This window comes from Schistosoma mansoni, assembly GCF_000237925.1.
Source record: "Schistosoma mansoni, WGS project CABG00000000 data, supercontig 0179, strain Puerto Rico, whole genome shotgun sequence".
NCBI classification, from domain to species: Eukaryota; Metazoa; Platyhelminthes; class Trematoda; order Strigeidida; family Schistosomatidae; genus Schistosoma; species Schistosoma mansoni.
The window spans coordinates 175,494-185,337 of NW_017386063.1; positions in this window are offsets into that span (position 1 = coordinate 175,494).

A 9,844-nucleotide genomic window follows, 5' to 3' on the forward strand; every position below is an offset into this window, starting at 1 on the left:
TAACTGGAACATAATGAAATTCATACAACATTATTGAATAAAAGTCATCATTCCTCTTTTTTTTCTAGTATAAATAATTTAAAGAGATAATATTTACCATGTAAATAAATAGTTTCAAGTGTAAGTTCTTTATTGTTTTAACCTAATTGTCTTTATAAATTACTATTATTATTGATTCAAAGATAATATAATGGTGATAAGTATACTTAAGAACCATTATTATTCATTTAAACACATAAATATTTGTACAAGGGGGCATCATATCTGTATGTGCCACACAAATCTCATTTGATTTACGTGAGGGATGTGATACTGCCCAGGTGCCTAGACTGAAACCGATAGTTTTTTAGGGGGCCAAACTCAGAGTCTTTGACCTAAAGATCTAATCCACAAGGCAGTGGAGCATCGTAAGGAGATGCAGTCCCATGGTAGCTGGTGACCAGCGATTGAATCATACTCCATTTGTTCCTTCAGGATACTGAAGCCCATGTACACCATTGGTTTGGAATGAGAGTTTTCCAACTCCCCTAGATGAATTTTCTGTGTCCACCAACCCGGTTAGAGCACTGGACATTCGCTTTCCGTCCTCTCAATTTTGTAAACAATATCCCTGGTGTGAGAAGGCAATGAGTAAGACTTCCCTGGCAGAGGCTATATACGCGTGGCGGTGTGAGAGCATTTGGAGAGGGAGAGCGTACTCTCCCCACTCTCGGTCGTACCAGGGCATTTGGGGGGCGAAACTACTTGATAATCATTGTTGGATATTTAAGTTCATCGTTGTGGTGTGGACGTTATATGTCAACATCACGTATACTAGAATGCACACGTTCTAATCAATTTCGTTCACAAAATCCCCTGAATATTTTGATTTTCTGAAATTGTTTCTCACGTTCAACCAACCGATGTAGTTATTTGGCTCGGGTATTTACTGGACTGATCATATGTATGTTAGATAGGTGTTGGAGAGGAATTAGTTTTATTATACAGAGAATTAATATATCTGTTTTTATAGAGTTGAGATCATGAGTCAATTGAAGCTAGACCACCATCGAAAACCTGGAATCACTGGACGCCCGTTTCGTCCTATTATGGGACTCTTCAGCAGTGCGCATCCACGATCCCTTACTCGCGAGATTCGAACCCAGGACCTACCGGTCTCGAGCCAAAGCCCTTAACCGATAGACCACTGAGCCGGCATCCAACGGTGTTAATGTCTAACTTCAATTGATTCACGAAATTGAGCAACCATTCACCAATGTCATCAGTGAGTTACTATCTCACAATAGACCTGGTTGAACTCCACCGGTTACTGCTTCTCACTATTGTGGAGTTATCAAATATCTGGAACGTAATAGTTTTATATTGTTCTTATCGTAGGCTTTCATTTTCATTCATTGAGTTGTTAGGTGTTTTATTGTTCCTTAATTACAGTTAATTAATTACGGACCTATTTCTCAGTTTTGTATCACATATGACTAAGTAATGTACGGTTTGCAGTGGATTGTGGTTATGTAACTGATGTGAGTTTTAGAGTTAGAATAATAGAAAGTTAATCGGCTTACCACCTTTGTGTTCTGATTGGTTACTTGGGTTAGGAAGAGCCAGATTAACTAATAGAAGTTTTAAGTTCCATTCATCATCTTTCACGTTTATTTAGATATTCGTCTAAAATGAGGAATGTCATTTATCCAAAAAGCAAAAGACGAACTAGTTCTGATTGGACTTCGTAATTAAGTGACTTGATTGAACTAACAATATGAGAAGCTTTGATGTTATAAATCATGTATACTTTTATGATTTCATTACAATTGATTGATCATTGAGCAGAGTGATCAATGTATTTATTTATTCCTTATGGTGATAATCGAATTCTATCGATCAAGTTTCAATCTGACCACTGGTCTAAGCGACTCGACATCGTGTGCACAATGTTGAAATGTAATCTAATGGTTGGTTGTAATCGACAGAAAACCCTGAACTAAAGTTTCTTGTTATTTGGCACTCACCGGCAAGATGTACCTATAGTCTTGAGGTAATTAATACTCACCCAACTCACTGAGACACAATTCAGGCTGAATGACGTAATTGGATCCGCCAGTGGACATCAGTCCTCTGAAGATCATAAACCCCGAGTAGGATGAAAGGTAGATCCCACCGTTTCCTGTCAATTAACTATCTCCAACCACCTAACATTAAACCAATATATTATTAATCTTAGTTTTCCGTTTTCCTTTTGTGTACAGGCAAATAATCGATTCAATTTGCCGAGAAACTTTATATTCTACCGTGTCAGTGCTCGTCCTTTGTTGAATAGTGATAGTAGTAATAACTGTGTTGGCTTTGGTGGTATTCCGTCGTCACCTTCTCCAACTAGGAATCTTAATCGCCAGCATCAAAATAATGGCAGCATTAAAAATTCTGTGATTTGTGAATCCTCTCCTTTTGTTTTATCAGATACAGATGTTAATAAAGAGTAAGTTTGTAAGTGACATATATGTGATTGACGGTGATGGAGAGAAGGGGCGTCCCAGTCCGTTTAACCTTTGTCCTTGAGGAAAATAAGTTGTCGGGTGTTGTTGTTGGTAGATAATAATCGAAGTATTATTGTAATTATTACTGTTTATTATTATTATTATCATCACAAATATTATTCGCACTGTTATTTTACTCTCCTTTGTTTTTCTCTTGTTATTGTCGTCATTGTTATTATTCTAACCTACTTACATACCTACCTACCTACCATCTTATGCCTTTCATACATTACATATGTCACTTCATTAAACATAATAAATTCCCTTCGCAATCAAGCACGATATACCAAGGGTAAAATTAATAGAAAAGTAATATTCTTTAAAATAACACACACATATACTAAATTACCCCCCTGACTAACATTGAATGATGTAACATATTATATTATCCCATAACCCATAACTATATAGATATACTTGAAAGGAAAATCGTCTATTATCATCACCATTAGCCCTCAATAATAGCTTGAGAGAAGAGAATAGAATGTTATTATTCTTATTTTCATTTTATTATTCTTCTACTTCGTCTGATTTTAGACTTTAGGACAGTTCATTACCACCATTGAACTGTGTTGTTGTATATGAAACACTTACCATTAGTTATTCTTTATAATTGTATGCGATCTATGTATGCACAAGTATTTGTTAAGCGCCTGTGTCTTTCTTTTACCGCTTTCTCCCTATATGGAACCATCTATAATACATATATATGTATTCCCTGTTTGTGTATGAAATACCCCTTTCCTCTTATTCATCTTGTTCAAGAGGTTATTTACTCTGTGTTCTTTAAGCGCCTGGATGACTTCCATCATGAAACCTACTTGTGTCTGTTAGTTCTCGATTGTTAAATCTAATCACTTGTTTCAAAAGTTGTTTTTGGCTTTATCACACACGCACACACACACCCTTACCATTTATTCACATATTCATATCTTCTATATTATGTTCTTGTTCAATGTTTATTTTCAAATGAACAACTGTGTATAAAGCTATCCAGTTCTCTTATCGACATTATTATTCTTATGATGATTGTTATTGACCATGATGACAACATTGATAATGTTGATGGTATTTCCTTCTGTCTCCGTTTAACAACATAAACTATGGCAAGCAATAGAATTCCTCATAGATTTTTCTTATTCTCTCGTCTATTTTCAATTTGACATGTATAAATTATTGACTATTGTTTATGTATGTTAAATACTGTGTGTAGATTTCTCCTAACCTTTTTTTTCGCGCTCCTCTTCATTGTACCGTCATCACTTCAAAATGGGTATGTATACATACACTTATCCAACCCTACTTATATATACATATATAAAAAAATTATTTTTTACAGGGTTTTATATATATATATATATATATATATATATATATATATATATATATATATATAAATAACTATCTCACGTCATATTGGTCTTGTATTATCTAGAACAAATACTAAACCTATAAACTAGCTAATCCTAACTGATTGTTTGGCAGTTTCTGTTTTCTGACTAAACAAACTACACATGTTTTTGTTTGTACTGAAATGTTGTCATTAATATCATTATCATCGTCATCATCATTATGGAAATCTTTATTCATATTATGATAACAAATACAATGATCAGTTAATAGACTTGTTGAATGAATGGAATGGATCAATGAATTTCCAACTAATCTATTCATTGTTTTCAGCTTTCTCCTTCATCTTCTTCACCATCGTCTCTATGCTGGTATTGCTTATGTTTGTGTGTGTGTTCATTGTCTTCTTTATGTTACCCAGTAAAATACATCAATGATTTGACCATTTCAGTATTCCTTTTTCTGTAGATGAATTTTATTTTGTGACATTGTTCTTTTTTTGTTGTTGTTTTAACGCTTCGTCGTTTATCCCTTCCTTTAACTGATAAAGTTTAACCGGTTTTTTTTTCCTGTATACAGATTACAATTAATAATCATCTATCGACATGGTTTTGCTCCCTGTTCGATTATATAAGATGATACTTTGTATTTGTAATTTATTCTGTACTATATAACAAACTGATAAAGTGTACCCATACACAGATACAACAGATGTGTAATAATGATAATTTCTGTCATAGTCTATATTTGACTTTCTTTCTTTCTTTTCTATTCGTTTGTCAATCTTCGTCTTCATTCGTGTTCTTTATTATTTAAACACTAAGATTGATATACAACGATGATAATGAACAATTACACAAAATTTTTTCTCATTTCATATAACAATGAAACTCATTATCATTCACACTCAGATAATAATTACTATTCAATTAAAAGGATTTTCTTAGTTAATAAGTTCAAGTTTTTCTCTTTATGAACAGATTGGGTTTTAGTCCAGTTATAATAGAGAAACAATTTATGTTTTACATTTTGTACACTTGATATTCGCTAATATAACTAGATTGAATAGATCATTAGTGTTATGTGACAAATATGGATCTGATACTTTGAGCCAGATATATATATATATATATATATATATATATACCGCACAAATCTCATTTAATTTTTGTGAGGGCTGTGATACTGCCCAGGTGCCCAGATCGAAGCAGGTGGTTTTTTAGGGAGCCACACCCGGAGCCTTTGACCTAAAGGTCGTGAGGAGATGCAGTCCCATGGTAGCCGGTGACCAATGATTGATTCATTCGACATTTGTTCCTTCAGGATACTGGAGCCCATGTGCATCATTGTTTTGGAATCAGGGTTTTCCAACTCCTTTAGGTGGACATTCCGTGTCCACCAACCCGGTTAAAGCGCCGGATATTCGCTTTTCGTCCTCTCAATTTCGTAAACAACAGTAATGCCACGAGAAGGCAGTGAGTAGGATTTCCCTGGCAGAGGCAGTATACGCGTGGCCATGTGAGAGCATTTCTAGAGGGAGGGTGACCCCTCTGCATTTGTGGGCACTTAAGAGTTATGCATCTTTTGATCTCATATTAAGATTATTTACAATAAAATCAAAACAAAATGGGGTTCCATGTATATTGTATTAACTTTTTTTAATAGTTGAATCCATGAGTTGATTAAAGCTAGATCACCGCGGAAAACTTGGAAGCACTGGACGGCCGTTTCGTCCTACTATGAGACGGATAATGTTACATCCTAACAATGTAATCTCCACCAGTGCATATTCGTGACCTGACTAAGGACCAAAACTAGGACTATCGGTCTCGAGCACCAACACTTAACTTCTAAACCATTGAGCTGGAACATCTTTTGTCTGAGGTGAATAACTGTCTCACATTTGACATGGTCGAACTCTTCTAATCATGGCTTTTCATTGAAAGTCCTGGAAACAGATTTACGAGTTAGTCATCGGTGAACATAGGATTATAATAATAATATAATGATAATTATTATTAATATAGGGGTTTTGCTCGTAGAATCGATCGAATCAGCTACATCCAGCTGACGAGTCCCAAATAGGACGAAACGCGCGTCTTGGATTCCACTGCTAGCCACTATCCATATCTGCTTATAGATAGCTTTTTACTTTGAACACCTATATAAATCAGTTTATCAGTGACTCAGTGATTTATGACGAAAGAACTGTTGTTAAATCTAAAAAGAATTCTATTATTCTCAAAATAAGTCAGTCGAATGACAAAGTTTCGTCTAGTGGTACAAAATTTTATTTACTCAAAATGTTTCGAGTAATCACACTACTGATTAATATTAAGTAGAAAAAGTGAATAACTAAAAATAATTGGCATCATAAAAGTAATCCATATAAAGTTGTAATATATGTAAACTGATTTAAATTGTGAAATGATTCAATCGAATGACATTAAAACTATTAACTTATATTAAGATCTGTTCATCATACTATTGTACTGTTGACAAAAAAATAAGCTACAGTGATATATAAATGAATGATATCCTTTTCAGTAAATTCACAATTAGAAGTTCAAATCATTAGTCAAAAGGAATACCTACATTTGAGAGGAATACATCTTCTTAAATCCTAAACATGAATTGAGAATTATAGGTGATAGACGTTTCTTGTCGGTTTTAGACGATTAAATGAATAGTACGCAGTGAATACCTAAAATGAGCTGTTCGATAAAACAAGACGACCAGATTACTTATTAATAATAATAAATACATGTATTATATAATAGTTGAATTCATGAGTTGATTAAAGCTAGACCACCATGGAAAACTTGGAAGCACTGGACGGCTGTTTCGTCCTAGTATTGGACCAATGGATTTGTTGAAGTTAAACATTAACACCGACGGATGCAGGCTCGGTGGCCTAGAGGTTAAGAGTTCGTACGCGAGACCGATAGGTCGTAGGTTCGAATCTCGAAAGTGTGGTTATGGGTTCACGCTGTTGAGGAGTCCCATACTAGAACGAAACGGCCGTCCAGTACTTTCAGGTTTCCCATGGTGGTATAGTTCTAAGAAACTCATTATTCACTAAAATCTCCACAAAACCCCCTTCTGGTAACATGTATTGTATGATTAATATAACAATTTTAATGTTAGTCATATTAGATTGGTTTAATCAGAGATTAATAAATGGTATGAAATCGTATGAATTGAGTGACAACAAAACTGAAATAAGTATTGAGTGGATTTCATGCTAAAACATATTGGAGATGGAAGTATATTGAATTATTTCATAATAAATATTCTGGCAAAACTGTACAATACCTATGACCTTCAATGGTATTTCAGGCAATCAAAAAGTAGTATTTGATTATAAAATAGGTTATTGTAAGATACAGTAACATTGCAATGGATAAATAGTTTTGACATTAAATAGTGTTGAATTATTTATTTATAAAGCTTAGGGCAAGGAATTAGGACTTACTTACACCATTTATCCCTCGTCGAGGAGCATAGGCCGCTCACTAGCAACCATATCTGCTTCCGATTCCCGACGTAGTGTGTTCTTCGGCATCCCTCTTTTTCGTTTCCCTTCAGGATTCCAAGTTAGCTCTTGCCTGATGATTCCCGTAATGTATGTCCTATCCACTTCCAACGTCTTTTCCTAATTTTCTCTTCAGCTGGAAGCTGGTGTACAATTATAGTCGAGAGTTAGAGCTAAGAATTGTGGTTTGTGTGAGAGAGTACTTTTCAGCCATAATGATAAAGGATTATGCCGGCAGATATTAAAACCTAAATGTCCAAAAGTCTAAAGTTACCATGAATAATCAGCAAAACATGTGGGAATATTATGTACCGGAGCACTTTAGATAGCACACAAACACAATTAACTAAGTGCTAATTTTCATCAAGTACATCAAACTGAAAACTAACTTTCCAGATACAACCTGCGTTAAGAATAATTGTTTATTGCAATTTATTTTCCACACTATGTTATGTTCACCGTTTGGTTGCACAACATAAATATACATCAGAGCTAGATATACGCCATTCTTACTTAGGTTTTATTAAGTTACAAGTTATCTGTTATTGTGTTATGAATTTTAAACAAAAGTTCAAGAGCTAATATCTTAACTTTGATCGACATGCTTGTTACCATACTGTTTGTGAAATCAGACAAGATAGTCAAATAAGAAATCAAAACTGATACTTCCGAATTTTCAGAATGGGGATTTATGGAAATTGATAGTACTTTTAACAGTTGAACTCATGAGTCTATTTAAGCTAGACAACTATTGGAAACCTGGAAGCGCCAGACAGCCCTTTCGTCCCGGCACAGGATATCTCAGCAGCACAATCAGAACCCGCACGCGGGGCTCGGACCCAGAACCTCCGACCTCGCGCACGAACGCCCAAACCTTGGACCACCGCTTGTTCCCACTAATTCATAATGATTATCACTATACGTCGTTTTAAAATAGGTGATTTATCTCGGCCCCGTAACTTGAAACAAGATTCAAAAAAATGCGCAAAATCAATACTGCCCAAATTACGCTACAGTGAACAAGAACACGAGTGGGGAAAACCAAATGTATTCTGGGCACAAAACTACAGAATATCTTATCAAAATATGTCAACCATACAGTAAACAGTTAATTTGCAAACTATCAGTCAATTGTCTCAATCTTGACTGTTCCTTCTGTAAAAATCATTCCATCGTTTCCGATTCTTATTGTTCATGCATTTTCATACCAAATGCGTTCCGTTCCGGTTCTTTCCTTATCGACCTTCTACTGAAATACATTCTCTGCCTGACCACCGTTATATACTACTTATGAGGATATAAGTAGTTTAAAAAGTTGTATGATACAATAAAAAAAGGAAAAAAATTTTAATTTCTATGAAAAAAAAACCATTTTATGTATCCTTATATTTAATGATTTGTATTTGACCTGATAATATCTCATATGAACATTGTATGCATGTTTAAACATGAATGAAACCATGTTATTGCTTCATTTATAAATTCTTACACTTCTGAGCAAAAGTTAAAGGACAGAAAAATTACAACATGATAGAAAGCAATCAATAATTCTTCACATTATTTCATCACTAAAAGAATGTCAAGAAAAAAACAAAGCTACTAAATAGAAGGATTTGAGATTCATTACATACTATGGTTTTGAAAGTATGGGAGACCTTAAGTCTTCAGATCATGTAAACTCTTAAAATTTATCGGTACTTCATGAAATATTTTGTTGAATGATGAATTTGTACAGTTTTAGTGTTTTACTGAAACATAGTAGACCTGGATTTTCAATCAATGTGTTGTTTTTTTTCAAACACCGCCTTATTTATTTTGGTTTGAGTAATTGGATAGTGTCATTAGCTCCTATACTTAGGTGTGATGGTAAACTGAGTACATGAGTTCGTACTTGATAAATGAGCCTTGTTATTATTATTATCTCGAGATAGAATCTGTGCTCCAAGTTCCTATTTCAATTATGAAGCAGATATATGGGGAAGAGCAGAAACTAAGACAAGCATACGGGTTTGTTCTATCTAGATTTTAAAGTCTACACGCTACAACTGATTGATCACCGAATAGTGTCCAGTGTTATGTTTGTCTAGTTCCTTAGTATTGATCAAGTCTTTTTGATCAAGGTGCACTGTAGCCAATAGTCTATATGAATCAGTATCGTCATCACTATATTAAGATGTTAGATGGTTAGAGGTACCATAATGATAATGTATCACACAGTGAAGCTGGGTGACATGGGTTCGAATTCTGCAGGAACAAAAGTCCACTTATGATTAATGATGCGTCTTGGTAACGAGTGTCAAGTACCATGAAACCTATTTTCAGGGTTTCCTAACAACTACTTCAAACCAGCTGACATCTCAACACAGTGCACGCAAGGTCTAGTCACTTAGACTAGTGACCACTTTGCAACTTGGACGATAGAATTTGT